This window comes from Hyla sarda, chromosome 3, assembly GCF_029499605.1.
Source record: "Hyla sarda isolate aHylSar1 chromosome 3, aHylSar1.hap1, whole genome shotgun sequence".
Taxonomy (NCBI): Eukaryota; Metazoa; Chordata; class Amphibia; order Anura; family Hylidae; genus Hyla; species Hyla sarda.
In genome coordinates, this window is record NC_079191.1 from 41,316,910 (window position 1) to 41,328,166 (window position 11,257).

Here is an 11,257-nt window from a genome sequence, read left to right on the forward strand (position 1 = left end):
ACCACTGGACTACTCCTTTAACCAAAGGTGATGTCTCCAAGCCTATAAACTTCACTGTGGATAGCAAAAAAGATCATAGATAACAGAGCACTCACGTGGTGACACGCCCTACGACGCTTTGTCAGTGATACGGTCCGTGGCCGGCGTCTGAGGCTCCCCTCGTACAATCCTCCGCCTCCCCGCTATGGAAGACCAAGATTGAGATTCACCTTCCTGCCTTAACAGAAGTCATCACGTGACTGCTCCGTTATCTATGATCTTTTTTGCTATACATTTTATAAGTTTAAAATTGTCATCTTCTGACCCCTATAACTTTTCTATTTTTCTGCCCAGGGCTCATTTTTTGCGCCGTGATCTGAAGTTTTTATCAGTACCATTTTTATATTGATCTGACTTTTTTAAACGCTTTTTATTCATTTGTTCATGATATAAAAAGTGACCAAAAATACGCTATTTTGGACTTTGACATTTTTTGGCACGTACGCTATTGACCGTGCGGTTTAATTAATTATATATTTTTATAGTTTGGACATTTCCGCACGCGGTGATACCACATATGTTTATTTTAATTTTTATTTACACAGTTTCTTTTTTTTTTTTTAATGGGTGATTCTTACTTTTATTAGGGAAGGTGTTAAATTATCTTTATTAACGTTTTTTTTTTACACTTTTTTTTGCAGTGTTATAGCTCCCATTAGGGGCTTTTTCACTGCACATACCGATCATATTCACTGCCATGCATTAAGATGGCAAAGATCAGTGTAATCACCGGTTGATTGCTCAAGCCTGGATTTTAGGCTTAGAGCAATCAATCGCCGATCGGATGCGACGGAGGCAGGTGAGGGGACCTCCGCTCATGTTTTAGATGATCGGGACATCGCAATTTCACTGCGATGTTCCCGATCAGCCCGATTGAGCTACCGGGAAGCTTTTACTTTCATTTTAGATGCGGCGATCGACTTTGAATGCCGCGTCTAAAGGGTTAATAGCGTGCGGCACAACAATCAGTGCTGCATTCTATTAGCTCAGGGTCCCCGGTGTCATTAGCCGCCAGGACCAACCAGTGACCCCGTGTTCTATACCGGGCGCAGGGCATACAGGTACGCCCTTCGTCCTTAAGAGGTTAAAGTGTCCTGGTGCTCAATAAGGAGCACGCACTCCATTAAGTACTATGGGAGCACTGAAAAGACCTGAGTACAGCGCTTAGCCAACATCGGCACTCCCATAGAAATGAATGGAGCTCGTGCTGTCTACTGGTAGATGACACTCACTCCTCACTAAGAGCGCCAAGGTCCCGTTCTGGAGATTGCAAGGGGCCCCAGCGCTCAGACCCCCCGCGATCAGCTACTTATCCCCTATCCTGTAAATAGGGGATAAGTTATTTTTCACCGGAGTACTCCTCTTAATATAGCTAAGGGAAGCGTGGGGCAGTGCTCTTCTCACCTCACCACTCAGCCCGACTCATTGCGGTAGATGTACTCCATAGACTTAGGGCTCATTTACATTGCCCCTGGCTGCAGCTCCATCGTCCTCATTCGTGAGATCCGTTGTGGACTTCTGCAAATGGATATACAGTGGGCCCTCATCATACAATATTAATTGGTTCTGGAACAACCAGGGGAGGACATATCGCCTGAACTGGCTGCGGCACCACGGCACATAATAGCGCAGCGGGCACTTTAGACAGTGAGTCTGCAGCTGGCCGACGAGAGATGTCGCGCAAGTGACATCCCTCCGCAGACCCGCGCAGGAGGAAGTCAGTGACGTCACTCGTCAGGCCGCAGCCGGAGAGGAGAAGCGCTGTGCAGGCCAGGTAAGTGAGTCTCTGTGTGTGTGTCTGTGTGTGTGTCTGTGTGTGTGTCTCTCTGTGTGTGTGTCTCTGTGTGTTTGGGGGGGGGGGGTGGCTATGCTACCCAATGTTGGGAAACCATGCTACTTAATGTGGGTAAACTATACTACCTAATGTGGGGAAACTATGCTACCTAATGTGGGGAAACTATGCTACCTAATGTGGGGAAACTATGCTACCTAATGTGGGAAACTATGCTATCTAATGTGGGGAAACTGCTACCTAATGTGGGGAAACTATGCTACCTAATGTGGGGAAACTATGCTACCTAATGTGGGAAACTATGCTATCTAATGTGGGGAAACTGCTACCTAATGTGGGGAAACTATGCTACCTAATGTGGGGAAACTATGCTACCTAATGTGGGGAAACTATGCTACTTAATGTGGGGAAAGTGCTGCCTACCTAATGTGCAGATTAATGTAAGTTGCAGTGCAATTTTATTGCATATAGTACTTTTTTCCTTTTTTTTGGCGGGGGGGGGGGGGCAGGAACATTCTTCGCACAGGGGCCCTCTGCTGTCTGTTGCTGTCTGTGTCCGCCCCTGGGGACAACCATTGTATTTTAAGTCCGTAACTATATAAAAAACTGGTAATTGGTTCCAGAGCCCCAGAACTGTCAGTAAAAGGGAGATGGATGGGTGATAGATAGATGGGATATATACCAGGAATCACCTAATCCACATACAGAGAAGGCCCACCATCTGCAGATCCATAGAATCATTGGGATCATGTATACCCCGGGGAAAATTTATCATGTATTTTGGAAACTTTTTTTCCTCCTATATTTGTCACATGTGTTAGGCACAGGCAGTTTTTGCACTAATATTTTGTGACATTTAAAGGAGTAGTCTGCTGAAAAGTATGTCCAGTCCGTTGTGCCGAGGGTGAAAAGAAAAAAAACGAAAACAAACTTTAACTCACCTTCCTCTGTTCCCCTGTAGCGCTGCTACAGGTGTTCCCTCCTCCGGTCTGGTCTTCTTCCCTCTTCCATGTGCACGGATTGTCACACTGTGCTCGGCCTGTCCCGCCTCAGCCAGTGATAGGCTGAGCACAGTGTGACTATCTGTGCACACAGAAAAAGGAAGAAGACCTGACCGGAGGATTGAACAGCTGTAGCGACGCTACGGGGGAAAGGAAGAAGTTGAGTTAAAGTTTGTTTCCTTTTTTTTTCCAGCCCTGGCACAACAGACTGGACATACTTTTCAGTAGACTACTCCTTTAATTTAGAGCAATTCTGAAAGTGCTCTAGTTTAGAACACTTTTGGTTTTGCCTTTTGCAGCGGTTAGGAGTTTACTATATCCGTCTTTTAAACTTGGGCGCATTTTGTTGGTGCAAATAGGTCTGCCAGGGTGCAAAGCCATGCCAAGACAGACCACACTTGACATCTCACAGCGAAAAAAGCTTTCGCTCAGGGAAGGTAAAACCTAAGATGATCATGGGTTGGTACCGCAACCCCGGAGCTTTTAAATAGACTGTATCCTACTATTCCTCCTCAATGCTGGCTTTGTGGGGTGGGTTGGGTACAGTCATCCATATCTTCTGGTCCTGTCCTCTTCTGGGTGACTATTGGAAGTTGGTACAGTGCTTGGTCTCGGGCTCCCTGGGAGTCTCGGTCCCGCTGGACCCCCGAATATACCTTCTCTACCTTTCCTATGCTGCCCTCTCTAAGAAGCCTTTCAAACTTTTCATGCACATTACACTGGCTGCCAAAATCTTAATTGCTAAATGTTGGAAGCGAACCCTTCCTCCCTCTGAGTCTGATCTGCAGGCATGTATCCGAGAGATCCGTTCCTTGGAATACCTTACGGCCCTGTTGAATATAACTATTTCCTCCTTTCTATCGGTCTGGGAACCCTGGGATCGTTTCTCTGACCGACAACCGCCTTGACCTGTTGGGCTAGTCTCCCCTTCTGTTTCTTTTCTCTTCTTCTTTTTCTTTTTTCTCCTGACCTGTGTCCTATGTTTTGTTTGGTGATTGTCTATGTGGTCCTTTTTTGTTTTCCTCTCCCCCCCCTCTGTTGATGTTTGTGCTGCCCACTGGTAGATTATTGTTTTCACATATAGGAACGCGCCTTATGTTGATTGTTTAGCTAGCGAATAGTCTGTTAGTTTGTTGTTATGCCATTGTGACTTGTCGCTAGCCATTTGTTTATACCATCCTGTATCCTGGTGGGCGTTGCCCACGTTGCTGTAATTGCTTATCTTTTTTTCTTTATATGTTTAAAAAATTCAATAAAAATTTACAGTTGAAAAAAAAAAAAAGGTAAAATCATTGACAGTGAAGGCATATTTTGCGCCACAGTTATCAAATGCTGTGCGCAATTTTGATAATTCTGTTGACTTAACCACAACCCAAAAAGCGGACGGGAAAAAAATAAAAAATAAAAACACTATAGAAAACATGTCTATTCTTTCCGCAGACACTGTATTCGGGATTTCAGCAGCAGAAACATGTTTCTGCCACAGAAATTCCGCTGTGTGCACAGAGCAGCAGAATACCATTGAATTCGGAAATTCTGCTGTCATGATCATGTGGTGGATGAGGTAATACAGTATGTCTATTTCAGAATATGCTTGCTAAAATGGCCACTCACTAACTCCACACTCCCCCTCCCATCGTGTTTGAAACAATGTGTATAAGATGGTGCCACCAGAGAGAGCTACACCCAAGATGATAAGACCCACGTGCTGAATGAGGAACACCTGCAGATGTAAGAAACCAATCACGAGGACAGTTATTCATGACATATAGCTTTGCACACGGCGCATGTTACAGACTATAAAAAAAACATTTAACGTGTAAATATAGGAAGTATCATTTGCTGAACTGTGTCTCAGAGTGATTGTCTTCTCTCGTGGATGCACTGATCCTGATACCAAATTAGGAAGGGGGCAGATACTCATCTGATACCGGGTCCGGTTCTGATCCAGTTCAATCACGTCACGTAGGGCAAGTGCTCCGTAACTCTCCGTAAAGGTGTTTTCCCTGCCTACTTGCAAAGACACCCTAGCGGTGAATCACAATTTAGAGCCCGTCCATACACTGCGCTAATGTGCTGGGGCACAATAATAAATGGATACTGTACAAGGTTGGGGTACACTTTAAGGACACGAGGGGTTAACACAATAACCAACAAACAGGACTAAGGCCCTAATACATAGCAGGAATGCTAAATAGCACAAGACAGAACAAACAGAAATATCAAGATATAGCATACTGACAATCAATTCAGGAACCAGAAACAAGAAAAACGGACTGGATAACAGGATAAATATAATACAGCTAAACAGGACCAGGATATGCAGGGGATGAACGAGTTAACTGATATCAGACACCATACAGGTCAGGATAACTAGAACACAATTCACACTAGACAGATACAAGAAAAACTTCAAAAGCTAAACTCCATAACATGGAGGAATATGGGACGAGATTCTAAATAGAAATACTATATATTGGAACACTGGACAGAGAACCAGATTAGTCTGAACAGACTCCAAGAACTAAACAGGAAACACTAACAAGAACCAAACAGGACAGATAACAGGATACAATCTGAACACAGGTCTAACCAATGTACACTAAATATAGTCAAAGCATAACACTAAAACCCCAAGCAAACTACAAACATAAACTAAAATCGAGATACACGGATACAGGAAAAGAAGACATGACTGAACTCCGGATACATGTGACAGACTCAGACTGAAGTGCTATGTGAAACATTGTGCAATTAGCAGCCAGGAATATCAGCAGAGCTGGGTCAAAATTATCCCGGAAGCCATTGGTCAGGTGTGAACACACACCAACACAGAAAAAAACTGAATACGGACATTACATCTGCTGTGTGGACATGGCCTTACAATGGCCTTAGGTTACAATATTTTCTGTAGGATTGTAACCTGAAGCCAGGCTCAACATACAATGATACGGACAGTCCAGATCTGCGAAATATCAGACCAATCAGAATGGGCATTTCACTGGTAAAACATCTGCATTACTAGTGGATGATGGATGAACCTTTATTGCCATCCGGTGGTGTCCATTTTCACCTGTTATTTACAATCTGTTAACACTTTAAAGGGGTAAACCTGTGGAAAACTATTTTTTTTTAAATCAACTGGTGCCAGAAAATTAAACAGATTTGTAAATTACTTGTATTTAAAAATCTTAATCCTTCCAGTACTTATCAGCTGCTGTATATTACAAAGGAAGTCCTTCCCTTTTTGAATTTCCTTTCTGCCTGACCACAGTGCTCTCTGCTGACATCTCTGTCCATGTCAGGAACTGTCGAGAGCAGGAGAGGTTTGCTATGGGGTTTGCTCCTGCTCTTTAAAGTTCCTAAAACAGACAGAGAGGTGACAGAGAGGTGTCACCAGAGAGCACTGTGATCAGACTGAAAAGAAATTCAAAAAGAAAAGGACTTTCTGTGTAGCATACATACTGATCAACTTTCTGGCACCAGTTGATTTAAAAAAAGTTTTCCACTGGAGTACCCTTTAAAGGGGTACTCCGGCCCTAAGACATCTTATCCCCTATGCAAGCCTATGGGAGGGGGCGTGGTGGCTGCCACGCCTCTTCCCATAGGCTTGCATTGAGGGGTCGTGATTCATCAGACCCAGAGCGATGGAGACTGATTATAGCAGGGTGCAGCATGAAAGATTGCGGGGGTCCCCAGCGGCAGGACCCCCACGATCAGGCAACTTATCCCATATCCTTTGGATAGGGGAGAATATGTCTTAGGGCCGGAGTACCCCTTTAAAGATGCAGGACGTAAATTTATGCCCTTCGCCCGCTTCTGTTCTATGAAGTGCGCTAAGAGGCTGATAGCAGCTGGAATCTGTGCGAAAAGCCGAACATCACCAATCAGGCCGATGTTCGATATTAGTTGATCACAATGTCTAAAATTCCTTAAAACTGCTTGTCAGTAGCTCAGGGTAACGGATCAGGACACCCACAGCAAAATCACGGGGTCCCAATCAGCTTTCCCCCCCCCCCCCCCAAAGTAAGTATTTATTAGTTATTGTTAACACAAACAATAAAAACCCGCAAGAACACAACAAGGTAAAACAATTCAAGGGGCTCACCCTAATCAAAGTTAGACTGGGTTCCCATTACGTTTTCCCCCATACGGGAGCGCATACGGCAGGGGAGAGCTAAAAACTTGCGCTCCCGTATGCCTTTCTATGCGCTCCCGTATGTAATTCATTTCAATGAGCCGACTGCAGTGAAACGTTCAGTCCGGTCGGCTCATTTTTGCCCTGTATGCGATTTTTCTCCGCACCTTAAACAGTGGTCGACCACGATTTTAGGTCCGGTTGAAAAGCGCATATGGGGCTAAAATGAGACCGAACGTTTCACTGCAGTCGGCTCATTGAAATGAATTACATACAGGAGCGCATAGAAAGGCATACGGGAGCGCAAGTTTTTAGCTCTCCCCTGCCGTATGCGCTCCCGTATGGGGGAAAACGTAATGGGAACCCAGCCTCAGAGGGATTAAACATAACATTAGCAATTAGAGTGCCATAGTGATGTCTAACAAAAAGGCATGGAAGCCAGTGGAGCAAACAAATTGTAAAATCACCGTGGCTCATAACCTGAGAGGTTGTAAACATGAAAAAGACAATTAACAACTTAAGGGTGATCACAAGCGGTATGTGTAGGGATTAGGAATAAGGAAGGATGAAGAAAAGAAGGAGAAAAGGAGGAGAAAGAACCAGAAAAGAGCACAGTGGAGGGAAAAAGAAAATAAGAGAAGGAAAGCAAGCCATGGAGAAGAGAAAGCGGGCTTACCTCGCGGCGCGCATGTGACCAATGACCACAGAGAAGGGTGAATAAGTCCATAGGGCCTACTCATCAAGATGTGAGCTAGTAAATTCAGGAGAAGCCATAACATTTATCCAAGGACCCCATACGCTATGAAATTTATCAATCTGGCGTTTGTAATCAGCTGTAAATTCTTCCATCGTACAAATAGGTGATACCTCCTGAAGCCAGGACGAAATAGTGGGGGAGAGGGAGATTTTCACAGTCTAGGAAGAACTGTTCTGGTTGCAAGTAGTTGAAACTGTAGTAGACGAGACGTATTGCGCGGGATCGAGTCAGGGAGGATGGAAAGTAGGATCATCTCTGGTGACTTTCGGATTGGACTGGAAACAAGACGGGACATAATATCTAACACGTCTGACCAAAAAGTGTCCAGTGTCGGGCACGTTAGCCAGATATGTAACATGGTGACGGGTAAAAACGTGACAATAGGGCCGGGACCTGATACCATCTAGAGAGCACCGTATAATTCATTTTCTGTGCTTTACAGGGGGATCGACACACGGTGGCACATGGAGAATGCTTTTTTCCAGTCCTCCTCAGAAAGAGTAAGCTCCAGTTAGAGCTGGACGGTATGGCCATATATGTGTATCACTGTATTTTTGTAACTTACGGCAGTTCCACGGTATATAACGGTATTTTTTTCACCACCAACACCCAAACCCCCCCCCCCCATCATGTGACCCGCCAGCGCTGTTCTGCTCCCCCCCCCCAAATCATGTTACCCGCCAGCGCTGTTCTGCTCCCCCCCCAATTAATTATCAGCCCAGCGGGGTACTACTCACATGTGCCACCCGCAAGCACTGCCCTCCTCCTCTTTGTTGGGGGCCGCCGGCAATGGAACTCTATGCTGTACGCCAGTGGTCTCCAACCTGCGGACCTCCTGCTGTTGCAAAACTACAACTCCCAGCATGCCCGGACAGCCAACGGCTGTCCGGGAATGCTGGGAGTTGTAGTTTTGCAACAGCTGTAGGTCCGCAGGTTTGAGACCACTGCTGTACGCTGTATCCCTATGCCCGGGCTGCAAAAGATAAAGAAAATAAACTTTAACTTACCTACGTCGGCCTCATGCTGTTCCTTGGGACTGGAATGTTGGACAGCCGTCAGCCTATCACCGACCCCAGCGATGTTCCGCCCCGGCCAGTGATAGGTTAAACGCACTGTCATCAGCGGGACATCGCTGCGGCCGGTGATAGGCTGACAGCTCTCAGACGTTCCCGTCCCCAGCGTGAGGCCGACGTAGGTAAGTTAACGTTTATTTTCTTTATCTTTTGCAGCCCGGGCATAGGGATACAGCGTATAGCAGTGTTCTCCAACCTGCAGACCTCCAGGTGTTGCAAAACTACAACTCCCAGCATACCAGGACAGCTGTTGGCTGTCCGGGCATGCTGGGAGTTGTAGTTTTGCAACAGCTGGAGGTCCGCAGGTTGGAGACCACTAGCGTACAGCATAGAGTTCCATCGCCGACGGCCCCCAACAAAGAGGAGGAGGGCAGTGCTTGCGGGTGACACATGTGAGTAGTACCCCGCTGGGCTGATAATTAATTGGGGGGGGGGAGCAGAACAGCGCTGGTGGGTCACATATGATTAGTTCCCCGATGTGGGAACAGCGCGCTGCAGCTGATAATTCATTCCCAAGGGGGAGGGGCCCAACCGGTATTGCGGTATGGGGAAAAATTCATATAGTGCTGCCCAAAAATTTCGGTATTCGGTATGAACCGGTATACCACCCAGCCCTAACTCCAGTTCTTTCTCCCAAGATGCAAAAGATAAACAGTCAGCGGAGATGTCATCTAGTAAAAGAGCATACAGAACACTAATTTTACGGGGAATAGACGATGGAGATTCAGCTTATGTTTATGCGTTTGATAAAAGTGACGAAGTTGTGCGTATTGAAAAGTCCTCAGCACAGATAGAGAAGTATCGTCTAGGATATCGGATACGGGGAGCAGATCCGATGCAGAGAGTAGAGGGCGGAAAGTGGTGCCCTCCGAGTGGGAGTATGAAAGAGGAGTGCTTTAGTTATGTCGAACTAGCATGACACATAGATTCGAGAATTGGAGGGAGGGTGGCTCATGAGTGTTGAGTAGTAGAACATTTTGGTGTCCACAGAAGCATTTTGGGGCCCAGACGTCTTGCTCTCCAAGGACACCCATTGTTTGTCTTTATCATGATGAAAGCAGTCCATAACCCTAGAGAGGATCGCTGCTAAGTAGTATAAGAGGGGATCTGGGAGAGCAAGACCGCCATCCTTTTGCCATCTGATGAGGTTATTCCTGATCAATCGTGGATTTTTGTGGGTTCAGACAAAACCAGTTTGGAGAGCTGAGACCTCCTGAAAAAAAGGCACGAGGCAAGTGAACAGGGTTCCCTGCAAAAAGATAGAGAAGGCGTGGGAGAATGTTCATTTTGTAGACATTAACCCACCCTAACCACGAGATGTCTCCGCACTGCCATCTTGACATGTCTGTTCTCAGGGTATGTAACCTGCAAATCCAGGTAATCCAGACCATTTAAAGGGCAATATAACCTATAATGTTACTATCCAAAAACATGGAAACATACCATAGGTATAACAACACCTACTATAATAATAACCGAAAATATGTTACACCAAACGGAATCATAAAATCTCACTTCATTGAAAATATTTATAAATCAGACATATTATAAAATACATAGTACATGGAATGTGGCTGGCAAGATATACATACGAGGGAATACAAGATATGAGGTGGTCAGTATAGTGAATGTACAATAAATGTGCAAGTGAGGTGTAGGTAAGACTAGTGTACTACGGTTTTAGGTCCGGTCACAAAACTGGATACGGGTCAGAAATGAGCCGACCGGAATCACAGTTTGACTACGGTCGGATCATTAAAGTAAATGGATTTCAGCGCTGGTCCGGCTGGGGTACGGGAGCGCCCGGTTTTCCCCTCTCCCAGCCGGATCCGGCACCCGTACTGTGAAAACGAGGTGTGAACGCAGCCTTTAGAGATGAGCGAACTTACAGTAAATGTGATTTGTCACGAACTTCTCGGCTCGGCAGTTGATGACTTATCCTGCGTAAATTAGTTCAACTTTTCAGGTGCTCCAGTGGGCTGGAAAAGGTGGATACAGTCCTAGGAGACTCTTTCCTAGGACTGTATCCACCTTTTCCAGCCCACCGGAGCACCTGAAAGCTGAACTAATTTATGCAGGATAAGTCATCAACTGCCGAGCCGAGAAGTTCGTGACGAATCAAATTTACTGTAAGTTCGCTCATCTCTAGCAGCCTTACTAAAGCTTGGGTCACACTACGTTCATGTCCCTGTTAATCATGTCCGTGGACATCCTGCCGAAAACGAGCTGCGGATGTATACTACTAAAGGGAGCAGCGGACCCTATTCTCTTCTATGGAGGAACAGTCACCTAGCGATTCTGTTTGAGATGCATTCTCTATTTTAATCGGACTGTGTTGCCCTTTAATTGCTGTTGTGCTTTATAAACAGTACATACGTCCAGCACGGAGTCACTAGGTACCATAGAAGTAAATGGGGTCCGCCGCTCCTTTTAACAGTCCACATTTTTGATGGCAGG